Source organism: Aulostomus chinensis, chromosome 5 (genome assembly GCF_037954235.1).
Source record: "Aulostomus chinensis isolate RoL2024-O1b breed Wild chromosome 5, RoL_Achi_v1.0, whole genome shotgun sequence".
In the NCBI taxonomy this organism is placed as follows: Eukaryota; Metazoa; Chordata; class Actinopteri; order Syngnathiformes; family Aulostomidae; genus Aulostomus; species Aulostomus chinensis.
In genome coordinates, this window is record NC_141324.1 from 1,783,037 (window position 1) to 1,793,900 (window position 10,864).

The window sequence follows — 10,864 nt, forward strand, 5'->3', positions numbered from 1 at the left end:
ATTTACACATGAAGATTTCTTTGACGAGAACGTTTGAAGATGAAGAAACCGGTACTCGGTCCGTTTTCTGGCCTGGTGGGAAACACACCAAGGGGAAGGGAAGTTACCAGAAATGAGAGCAGAGTTCAATTTCAATATAAAAGCGGGAGCCAGGAGACAAGACAGACACAAGGCCAACCAAGAACACCGCTAGGGCATGGACGTGACATTGCCGTCTGGGGAGGGAAGGGACAAAGGTTCTTCTTGAGATTTGTCTTCAGTGTTTCACTTTTTCTCCAATGTTGGGGTGCTAACCTCAGAACTGGAAGGCTCCCCCGCAGTTTTTGTGAAATAAGACTTCACCTTTATGAAGGGGTGAGTCACATGGAATCTTAGGGAGCTGAGACCAGAAACGGTACCTGTCCTTCACGTGTGTGTGTGTGTGTGTGTGTGTGTGAGTGTGTGTGTGTGAGTGTGTGTGAGTGTGTGTGTGTGTAAAACACATACTGACACACATTAAAATACCCATTCATGGGTTTTTATGAAGTTGATGGGAGGCCGTGCATTGTTTGACAATGACAGAGTCAGAGAAGGCAATCCTGGTTCAAATTAATCTAACATGACACAAAACCTGACCGCTCTGGGGGGTTCATCTCTCACCTGACACAGTTGGTCACCCCCCCCCCATCAAACCTGTCACCATCAGAGGAAAGCTTCCAAGCTCACCTTTCCAGCAATAATCAGCTGCTGTCACCAACTAAGAGCGGTCAACATTTGCCACACTGGAGCCCGTTCACTACGGCTGGAATGAGGTGTTCCTGCAGCAACGTTAGCACCCCTGTTCATTCCCTGTAAATGTGGACCTCCGGAAACTTTCCCAGCTCCCCCAACTGTGGCAAGAGGCCCTCCAGTGTTAAGGGTGACACCTCCAGCCTCAGGAGTACCTTTTACATGCAGCATCCCAGTTCTCACCTTCCACCACACCACATCATTCCTACCTAAAGTCCTTCATGGGACCTCCATTTCAGGGGAAAGCGCGTTGCCATGTGGTGAGAGGATCCTTTCTTGATGCACCTGTCAGTGAGTTCCCACCACTTTCAGAGACTTGAAAAGGTGCTGGTCAAGAAACACCATCTTGAAAAAAGAGAAACATCACTTTCTAAGAGAGTTTGTTGACAGGATTGAAGGCAGTTTGATGAGTGTCATAGGGGGAAAGGAGGGTTCCCCAGCTGAACCACCAGCATGGTGTCTGCACCTCATGGAGATCCTGGGTCCTGGTCCAGGCAATGACAAGCAGCCTGAGAAAAGAAGGTAGAGAACCTGGGAGCTGGAGAAGCAGAGGGACTCTGGAGCACACGCAGGTCTCTGGTTCTGTCTGTTGGAGACTGTATTTTAGAACTGATAGAACCAGAACCATAGAAGGATAAATCAGTGAGTCATTAGGAGGATCAAAGAGGACAGAGAACGTAGTGAAATGAAGGAAGAACATTTATTTGAGTACATAAACATTTGTCAATATTAAAAACACACATTAAACAGTTACATCACCAATTCAACATGATATTAGAAATTAGGAGTAAAAATGTGCTCATTAGTTCAAAACAAACAACTAAAAGTGCTTTTAAATGAAAGGATCAATAAAACAAACGACTAAAGGCACTTTCACAACAAAAGATCAAAAGAAAAACCCAACAAAATTGGTTGGGGAGGAGGGCAAAGACCTGTCTGAGGAGGAGAAAGGGGGTGCACAGTCCTTCAGTTCTTGGGACCCCACTTCTCCCCAGCACCTTGAACTCCCTGAAAATCCCTGCTATTGAACTGTAATCCTGTTTTGTGACACTGGAAGGAACCCTCAGGATTCATCCATGTCCTGGTCACAAGCCATGCCTACAAATCCAGCAGGGAGGTGCAAAGGTGCGGCCGTTAAGTGGGTTGGGATCACACGCTGCTTCCTCAGTGGGGGTTGGGTTTGGGTTAGGAGAATGGGTGGTGGACCACCCTTTCCCTGTTTCCACACATGTCTCCTGGTAGCCTGGTCTGGCCTGGAAACAAGTGGACACCATCAGGGCCACAGAACTCCATCACAGCCAGAGCTGGGGGCCTGGTCCACCACCCGAAGCTGGTGGGGGTTCTGTTGGACAAAGATAGTGAAGGTGAGCTGTTACCCTTTTGGATCCTGGCTCTTGGAGTGTTGCTCTCTACAACTGAGGCAGGGCCTCAGCACCGTGTGGCACGGCAGCTACAGGCTGCTGAACAGAAGGCTCAGCGGGGGGGGGGGGGGGGGGGGGGTCAAGGCAGCACAGAGAACTGTGGGTAGCAGTCCTCCCTCCACCTGGGACCTCTACACCTCACGATGCAACACTTTAAAAATGGGATGCTGTTTTTGTTGTCTGCCCCTAAAGCCACTAAATAAATAGTACTTTAAAAACAGGACATGGACAGAGCAGCCACTCACTACCGCTCAGAAGTGAGGACACCCTCTTCTTCAGTGGTGTCCTTTATTTGGACTACCTTCTACTTTGGAGATTCATACTGAAGACATCAAATATATCAAACAAGATACATGGAGTCATGGAGTAGAGCCAAGAATTGTTAAGAACTGGAACAGGTTTGATATTCTAGCTCCTCAAAGTGCCCTCCCTCTACTCGTCCTTCTCTCAGGGAGCTTCATGATGTCATCACCTGAAAAGGTTCCCCTCTCAGGTTCACCTTGTCAGGTTCCTTGGTGGAACTTCCTACCTTCTTCCTGGGGTGGAGCATCAGTGGAGCTGAGCAGAAGTCAGGTTTGTCCCCAGCTGACAGCTCCCTTTACCAACTGGTAGAATTCCTGTCATGGCAGGAACCAGCAGCTCAGTAGAGAGGAACCACCATCCATCAGTCCTCTCAGACCTGAAGGTCAGGCGCTGTGGAAAACTGAGAAATCTTTGAATGTGTCCACGAGTGCAGTCGCAAAAACCAGGAGCTGCAACGAAACCGGCTCAGGTGAGGACCAGATCCAAGTCAGATTCCTAATGATGTCATCAGGGGGCTTTCCCAGTGTATTTGATCCTAGAATTCTGTCTTTGATCTCAGGACACATCAAAGAAACTGAATTCTGGCGAGTGTGTGAGAGCCTTCCAGGCTGGGCTAGAAAACCCACCTCAACCTTGTGTGCTCCAGAGGAGAAATCCCAAGCCTGTGTTGTAGCAGCAGGTAGAGCCATCAGTCCACCACCATGAAGCCCCACTTTGTCAAGGACCCTGCACATTGGAGACCTTTGGTTCCACCGCCGTGGCTTTGTGGACACAGAGAAGGAGAAGGGACGGTCTCTCCATGCAGGGATCCATGAGCCACATGGAGGCCTCTCCTCCCCTCTCCTCTCTCCTCTCCTCTCCTCGTCTCTCTCCTCTATTCTCCTCTCCTCTCTCTCTCCTCTCCTCCTCTCTCTCCTCCTCTCTCTCCTCTCCTCTACTCTCCTCTCTCTCCTCTCCTCTCTCTCTCTCTCTCCTCTCCTCTCTCTCTCCTCTCCTCTCTCCTCTCCTCTCCTCTCTCTCCTCTCCTCTCTCTCCTCTCTCTCCTCTCTCTCCTCTCCTCTCCTCTCCTCTCTCTCCTCTCCTGTCCTCTCCTCTCTCTAGAGCCCAAATCAGGTCAAACCAGAACAGGTGTGGGAAGGCCTCTGTCAAGGTCAAAGGTCACTGGAGACCGTCCTCTCAGTGTCTACATTCAAAAACCCCAACTTCAGCAACTCTGTCCCTCAACCTAAACCAACACTGCTGATTCAGGAGCCCTCCAGCTCCTGGGCCCTGGTACATAGAGAGTTGAAACTCACAGGACCTGGTCCTAGTGGGGCCGAGACTACGTGGACAGGTTTTGGTGGATGGAGCCCCAAGGGTTCACTGAACAAGCCCATTCAGCACCAACACCTCCAGATGGTGTGAGGCTGGACAGGTCTAACGGCCTGGGTCTTTACTGCACTGTAAAAAAAAGGGTCAAAAGTCTGGCAGCAGCGTTTCCAGACGGTACCGTCCAATTACAGTCATGAACTGTTCCACAAAATTCCATGGAAGAAACTGTAAAAATACCCAGCAGCTTTCCCAGTCCAAACTGATGAAATTACAGTCCATTTAGTGTTGAGAAATGTGCTTTCAACTGCAGGAAAACAGGCCCATCATGGAAAACACATGAAGAACAAGGACCTTTCAGGTTCTTCTCTCAGTTCAGGGCTCTTACTGGTTCTTTTATGAAACAAACCAGTCTATGAGCAGGAATTTCCCATTAGAAAAGTTCATTTGACAGTGGAAAAGCAAGCGGAGTCCATCAAAATAGCCCAGTTTAAGGTCCGTCACTGTCAAGTGAAGCTACTGAGTTGTTACTTTCTGGAACTGAGCCAACTTTCTACAGTGATTTCCTGTCAGATTCTGGTTTCTCCAAGTATAAAAACTACAACAATGTATCAACACAGAATCTGTGCTTTGAACAATAGAGGATTTCTGCATCTTGCCAGTATTAGTCCATCACTTTAGAGGACTGGAAGGGTCAAACATTCATTGGACAATGGAAAACCAAGCATCGTCCATCAAAATCCATGAACAACAGCTCCATTCAAACAGAAGCTCTGGAATTGGAGTGTGTTAAAGTGAAGTTCTGGAATGTTCCACTTCATCTACAGGGATTTCCCATTAAAGAACAGGTTTTACTACGTTCAGTGTTCCAACATGAACCTTCAAGGAAACACAAAGGTCTGTAAATGTATGGCATTGAACAGTCGTTTCAGTGAATTGTGAACAAACATTTCTTGTTAAAAATGTTGAAAAAGCAGCAGAGTGTCAGAACAGGAAGTGACGCCACATTCAAGGCAACCTGGCAAAGTAGGAATGCAGCGTTGTTTTATACAACTGTCCGATGAAGTGTTGGACTGCCAAAACAGTGGTTTTGATGTGGAACAAAGGAACTGATGTAGAGATACTTGAAGGAAAGGTTCAGTATTTGAACTCTGGGCCCAAGCGTCATGTTGTCAGGGACTTTCTCCATTCTTAGAAACCACAGCTTTGCTCGGTCCCTGCTCCGCCTGTCCAGCAACACCAGGAAGGCCTAAAACTCTCCTCCAAGGGCAGAAGGTCTTTGAAAACTAAGACTCAACTCAACTTTATTCATAAAGCACTTTAAAAACAACCACAGCTGAAAACAAAGTGCTGTACATAAATAGTCATAAAACATAATAATCAAGTGAAGAACAATAAAAATACTAAAACAGGAGCAAAGTCTCATGCTGGGTCAAAAGCCAAGGAATAAAAATAGGTTTTAAGATTAGTTTTAAAAATGGACAGTGAAGAAGCCTGTCTGAGGTGCAAAGGCAGATCGTTCCATCATTTGGGAGCAGCAACAGAAAAGGCTCTGTCCCCTCTGAGCTTCCGCTTAGACCTCGGTATCTCCAGGAGCAGCTGGTCAGCTGACCTGAGGCACCGAGCAGGAGCACGAGGGTGAAGCAGCTCAGAGAGGTAAGGGGGGCCAGACCATTTAAGGATTTAAAAACAAATAAAAGAATCTTAAAATGAACCCTAAAGTGCACAGGCAGCCAGTGGAGGGAGGCCAGAACGATGGGCTCCTTCTTCCTGCTCCGGTTAAAAGTCGAGCAGCAGCATTTTGTACCAACTGGAGACGTGAGAGGGAGGACTGGCTGATTCCAAAGTAAAGAGCACTGCAATCATCAAGCCGAGACGTGATGAAGGCATGAATCACAGTCTCAAAATGCTCTCCTGCAAGAAAGGGCTTCACTTTTGCTAACAGCCTCAGATGAAAGAAAATGGACTTCACCACTGCACCTATTTGACGATCTAGTTTGAAATCCCTGTCCATCTTAAACCCAAGTTTGAAACAGTTGGCTTCACATACAGAGCCAAGGGGCCCAAGTCAATAGGGGGAGGTTCACAGGAGCCACTGGGACCAAACACCATCACTTCAGTTTTCTTCTCGTTAAAATTGAAAAAGTTTAGGGCCATCCAGGCTTTAATGTCATCAAGACATAACAGAAGTGGCTTGATTGAGAGAGCATCTTTCTTCTTTAGTGGCACATCTATCTGACTGTCACCAGCATAGCAGTGAAAAGAGATGCCATGCTGATGAGAATGGAGCCCAGAGGAAGTACATACAATGAAAAAAGGAGAGGCCCTAAAATTGAGCCCTGTGGAACCCCAAATGACTGAGGAGCAGGGGAAGATTCAGAACCAGCAAAGCTTACACACAGAGTTCTGTCTGTCAGATAGGACCTAAACCACCGCAGAGCACTACCACAAATGCCCACTAGGTGCTGCAACCGAGATAATAAAATATTGTGATCCACTGTATCAAAGGCAGCAGTTTGGTCCAGCAGGACAAGAATCACATCATCTCCACAGTCGTTTGCCAGGAGGATGTCATTGAAGACCCTAAGCAGTGCTGACTCTGTGCTATGCAGAGTCTTAAAACCTGACTGGAAAACCTCCAGAATATCATGCTCATCCAGAAAAGACTTCAGTTGAGCAGACACAACTTTCTCCAAGACCTTAGAAATAAAAGGCAACTTAGAGATGGGCCTAAAGTTAGCCAATACAGTGCTGTCAAGGCCAGGTTTCGTAAGCAGTGGTTGCACTACTGCATGTTTAAAACTAATGGGGACAACACCAGAAGACAGACTGCTGTTACTAACGCCCAGAACTGACTGCCCCATACTGGGGAAAACCTCTTTTAAAAATGAGGAGGGACAGAATCATGAGGGGAACCTGATGGCTTCATGTGGCCAACCACATCTTTAAAAATGACAAAGTCACAGGCTCAAACTTATCGAACACAGCCGGGCAACGGACAGAAGCAGAGGGGTCAGCGGCAGGAGCTGAGATGAGAGCCCTCCTGATAACAACCTTGTCAATGAAAAAGTGCAGGAAGTCATTGCACATTTCAGTGGGTGCTTCCAGGCAGACAGGCTGTGGGGCATTCAGAGCAGAGTCAATGGTTTTAAATAGCACACGTGGGTTGTGGCGATCAGACACAATAATGTCTGACAAGTGTCCTCTCTTAGCCTCTTTAACAGTCTAAGACTGATGGTTGTTCAGTCACGACACTCAGGGCTACCACACCAGTGTCAGTGTGTTCTCTTGGAAAGCCAAGCCTTCTGTCAACAGTTGTGTGCTTCTGGAGAGGAACAGAGACACCAACACTACCTTCTTAGCTGCTGTTTGGTCCACAGGAACCTGCATTGTTTGTTGTTGTGGGAAATCATGTCCTAAAATGCCAGTTTGTTGTTTTTGAGATAACCTTTGACAACATTTGGACATGGAAGTGGGCAGGCAGACAAAAAGTGCCACAGCTGATGCCTTCCAGGAGGTGCAGAGATACCTGGCAGAGGGCAGTACTTCCAGGGCCCAGGATCCAGTGAGTTACTGGGCCAACCAAAAGACAATCTGTCCAAACCTCTACCAGCTGTCCCTACAATTTCTTTGCACTCCAGCCTCATCTGTGCCGTGTTTTCGACAGCTGGAGAAGTTTTATCAAAAAAACGTAACAGACTTAATTTTAAAATGTCAGAAAAACGAATTTTTTGAAATAAAAATTTGTAAAAGTCCTCAAGCGTCCTCATTACCAACATTTTCACTTAGATTTTCACATTAAGATACATCTTCACATTGTTTAAAGACATGGAATGATCCAATATGAACGCAAAGACTTCAATGACATTATTGTGTACACCAGGTCATCAAATCAGTGTCAGTTCAGTCTGTCAAGCCTGCAGGGAAGTTTAAAGTCCAGCAGGTGTCAGTATTCAGTGACACAGTATCAACACAGTGTGTCATTGTGTCGACACGCTTCATGACGCTTCATGACGCTTCATGACGCCTCATCCACCCATCACCAGTGTGGAGCGTTTGCTTGGTGAATTTAAAATGAAGACATTTGAATCAACTTGATGTCGTCCATAGTCCACTGATGCAGCGGTCATGTTCTCAATGTGTGTCACAAAGTGCATCTGTTGCTGTTGGCTGTTTAGTTGGAAACAAGAGTTTGAAAACAGCACACCAATTTGTTTCCTGATGTCGCAGAGGATTATGGGGAATGTAGTCTGATAGTGTGTGCTAGTCTGCAGGCATTCAATGAAGTGTCATCTAATTCAAAGGACTATGATGATGATGTATTGTTTCATAGTGTGTGGCTAATTTGGCTAATGCTTGACAACACCAACAATAATAATAACAATAACAATCATAATCATAACAATAATAATAACAATTACAATAATAATTATAATCCTAATAATAATAATAATCATAACAATAATCAGAATCATAATAACAATAATAACAATAATAATAGCAATAATAATAATAATGATAATAACAATAATCATCATCATCAGAATCATAATAACAATAATAACAATAATAATAGCAATAATAATAATAATAATGATAACAATCATCATCATCATCATCATCATAATCATAATAACAATAATAACAATAATAATAATAATAACAACAATCATAATCACAATAATATAGATCACAAAGTAGCTTAGACCAGGCCAAGCCTTATGTAGTGATCCTGGAAACATTGTTTCATGGATTTCTGATGATCATTCTGTCCATATTGCATGACTAGCCTCCTCCTTCATAGTCAAACTTGAATGCGATGGTGCGAATGTGTAAATTATAAATAGAAAAGTATTGTTTACAAGTAAATTGGGCTCTGCATAATTAGCATGATTTTGCTCATGTTGAAGGGAAATGTAAATTATTCTTGGAACTGAAATATACCCTTTTATTTCCTTGTCCATCCTAGGACTCTTACCTGCTCCAAATTGGTCCCTTCAAAATAAATGGTCAAACCAAGAGGAATACCACTTGTGTATTCTTGAGCCCTTTCAAGTAGGGACGATTCATCAGAAAACTGGACAGTGGGGCTCCCCTGGCGATGACTGGTCTGCTGTCTCCCCGTCCCGGCTGAAAATCCAGTCTGTGTCAGTTTCAGGGACCTCTCTTCCTGCACTGCTTTACTGGGGAGCGCAGCCTGCTGACAAATGACTTGGTCATAACTTTATTCTTTGAAACCCTCTGAAGATCTGGAATCTTATTAAACAATTGCTTGGAATGTCAGATGTGTCAATCCACACACCTGTATCATAGAACCATTTGTTCAAGCCAGCGATGATGGACAGTGTGCTTCTGGAATGGAGGAAGAGAGGACTCTGTTCCACTGGAGAAGATGGTTGATAACAAATCTGCTTCATTCCTTCAGCTCCAATCTGAACACCTCCTTCCTCAGACACACTTTGGCATCATTGTGTGCGAGGATATTCCAGAGTTCACCATTAAACCAAAGAGCAACATCTTTGAAGATTTACTTCTCTCACGTGGAACTCCCAACATTTGATTTCTCGCTTGGTCACTGCCTTTGATTCCAGTAGACGCCAGTCCTCTCAGGGAGGCCTGGGCCAAAGAACTGGACGTCCCAGTGTCAGAGGCACTGTGGGAGGAAAGCCTGGTCAGTGTACAGGAATGTTCCATCGATTCGAGATACAGACTGATTCAATTCAAAGTCTTGCGTATACTTCATTTTTCCAAAATTGGGCTTAGTCAGATATTTGGATCTGTTTCTCCCACGTATGATGGATGTCGTAGTGCTGAAGGATCGATGGCACACTTCTTCTGGCACTGTCCTGTTCTCAGTAACTTCTGGTGGGATATATTGGATTGGTTTTCCAAACAAGACTGGAACTTTGCTGTATTTGGTTGCTCTGACAGGACGAGGACTCTTCCTCCTTTTCAAAAACAGGCTCTACAAGCAGGCATGGTTGCAGCTAAAGAATTCAAATTATTAAACTGGAGGGCTCCATGTTTCAAGAGGTGGCTTCAGGAAATGCTTTCTGTTGCTGAGATTGATAGGAAGTGTTTTTCTGTTGTCTTATGTATTATCTGTTCATGATACTTTGAACTCATGTGTACTTATAAGTCAAGCATATACATGATACAAGTTCACGTGGATCTAATAGTGAAAAGGTGGCACAAATCTTTGATAGATTCTTTGAGGGCACACGTTTTGAATTCATATCTTTGCTTCTGGGGGGACCTGAAACAACATTTTCAGATGGGGGTCGTGGCCAATTACACATCATTTTTGGTGTCCTTGTCATGGAATGGTTTGAGAACCCCTGACAGAAAGTTTTTTCAGAAAACAGGATTTAGAAGCCTTTTTTTTTAGAATCGGCTTCAGCTGTAAAAGGGTTAGTTATGTTTCATTTCAAGAGCCACACACCATTCCTGCGATGTCAGGAAGTCTTGGAAAGGTGGTGAATATTTCAGAGGACTTCACTGGATTGTGAACCATTGCTTGGCGATGGGTGAAGGTCTGTTTCATCTTCTCCTTCATGATTACCTCATCAGTTGTATGCTTCATCAGTGTAGCAACCCTTGGATCCCCAAAGAGAGTCTCGACTGATGCCTAAGGCGTCTTTTATTTTAGTGAGAGCAGCGTCGTCACGTTCACCAGAGCACCGTGAAAACTGTGTCAGAGTATACAAAACATAAAACAAACAAGTCACCATACAGTCTTCACAGTATGTTACGTTCCTTGCGGCAACACAAGGAATAACACAAACAGCCAAGTGGAAAATTATCAGTGCAAGAATTATTTATTTCACAAAGGGGTGATCAAAACAACAAGAGTTGTGTACAAAGTGGGAGGGAAGGTAGGCCGTGAGGGGATTGTGCCAAACAAATTAACTTAACATATCAAAACAAGGCCTAACTGAAATCTTCCTGACACAAGAAACACAAGTAGCAAAAGGCCTGCCCGTCTAACTCATCAAGGTTGTCAAAAACGTACAAGGATGGCACCAACCCATAAACTAGTGTGGTATACAAAAGAAGACTACGTG

The 10,864-nt window shown here is 44.9% G+C and overlaps 1 long non-coding RNA gene across 2 annotated transcripts; it reads right to left on the reverse strand.

Annotated features, from left to right (window-relative positions):
* Positions 1–1,981: 1,981 nt before the first annotated feature.
* On the reverse strand, positions 1,982–10,438 carry LOC147260860 (uncharacterized). 2 transcript variants are annotated; one of them, XR_015116019.1, is made up of 4 exons: positions 10,363–10,438; positions 9,103–9,453; positions 8,779–8,997; positions 1,982–2,110 (listed from the first exon to the last, which is right to left on the reverse strand). It is a non-coding gene; the product is annotated as an uncharacterized LOC147260860 (long non-coding RNA). The 2 variants fall into 2 exon arrangements; XR_015116018.1 differs by lacking the exon at positions 1,982–2,110 and having other exon boundaries at positions 8,507–8,997.
* Between the last annotated feature and the right edge of the window lie 426 nt (positions 10,439–10,864).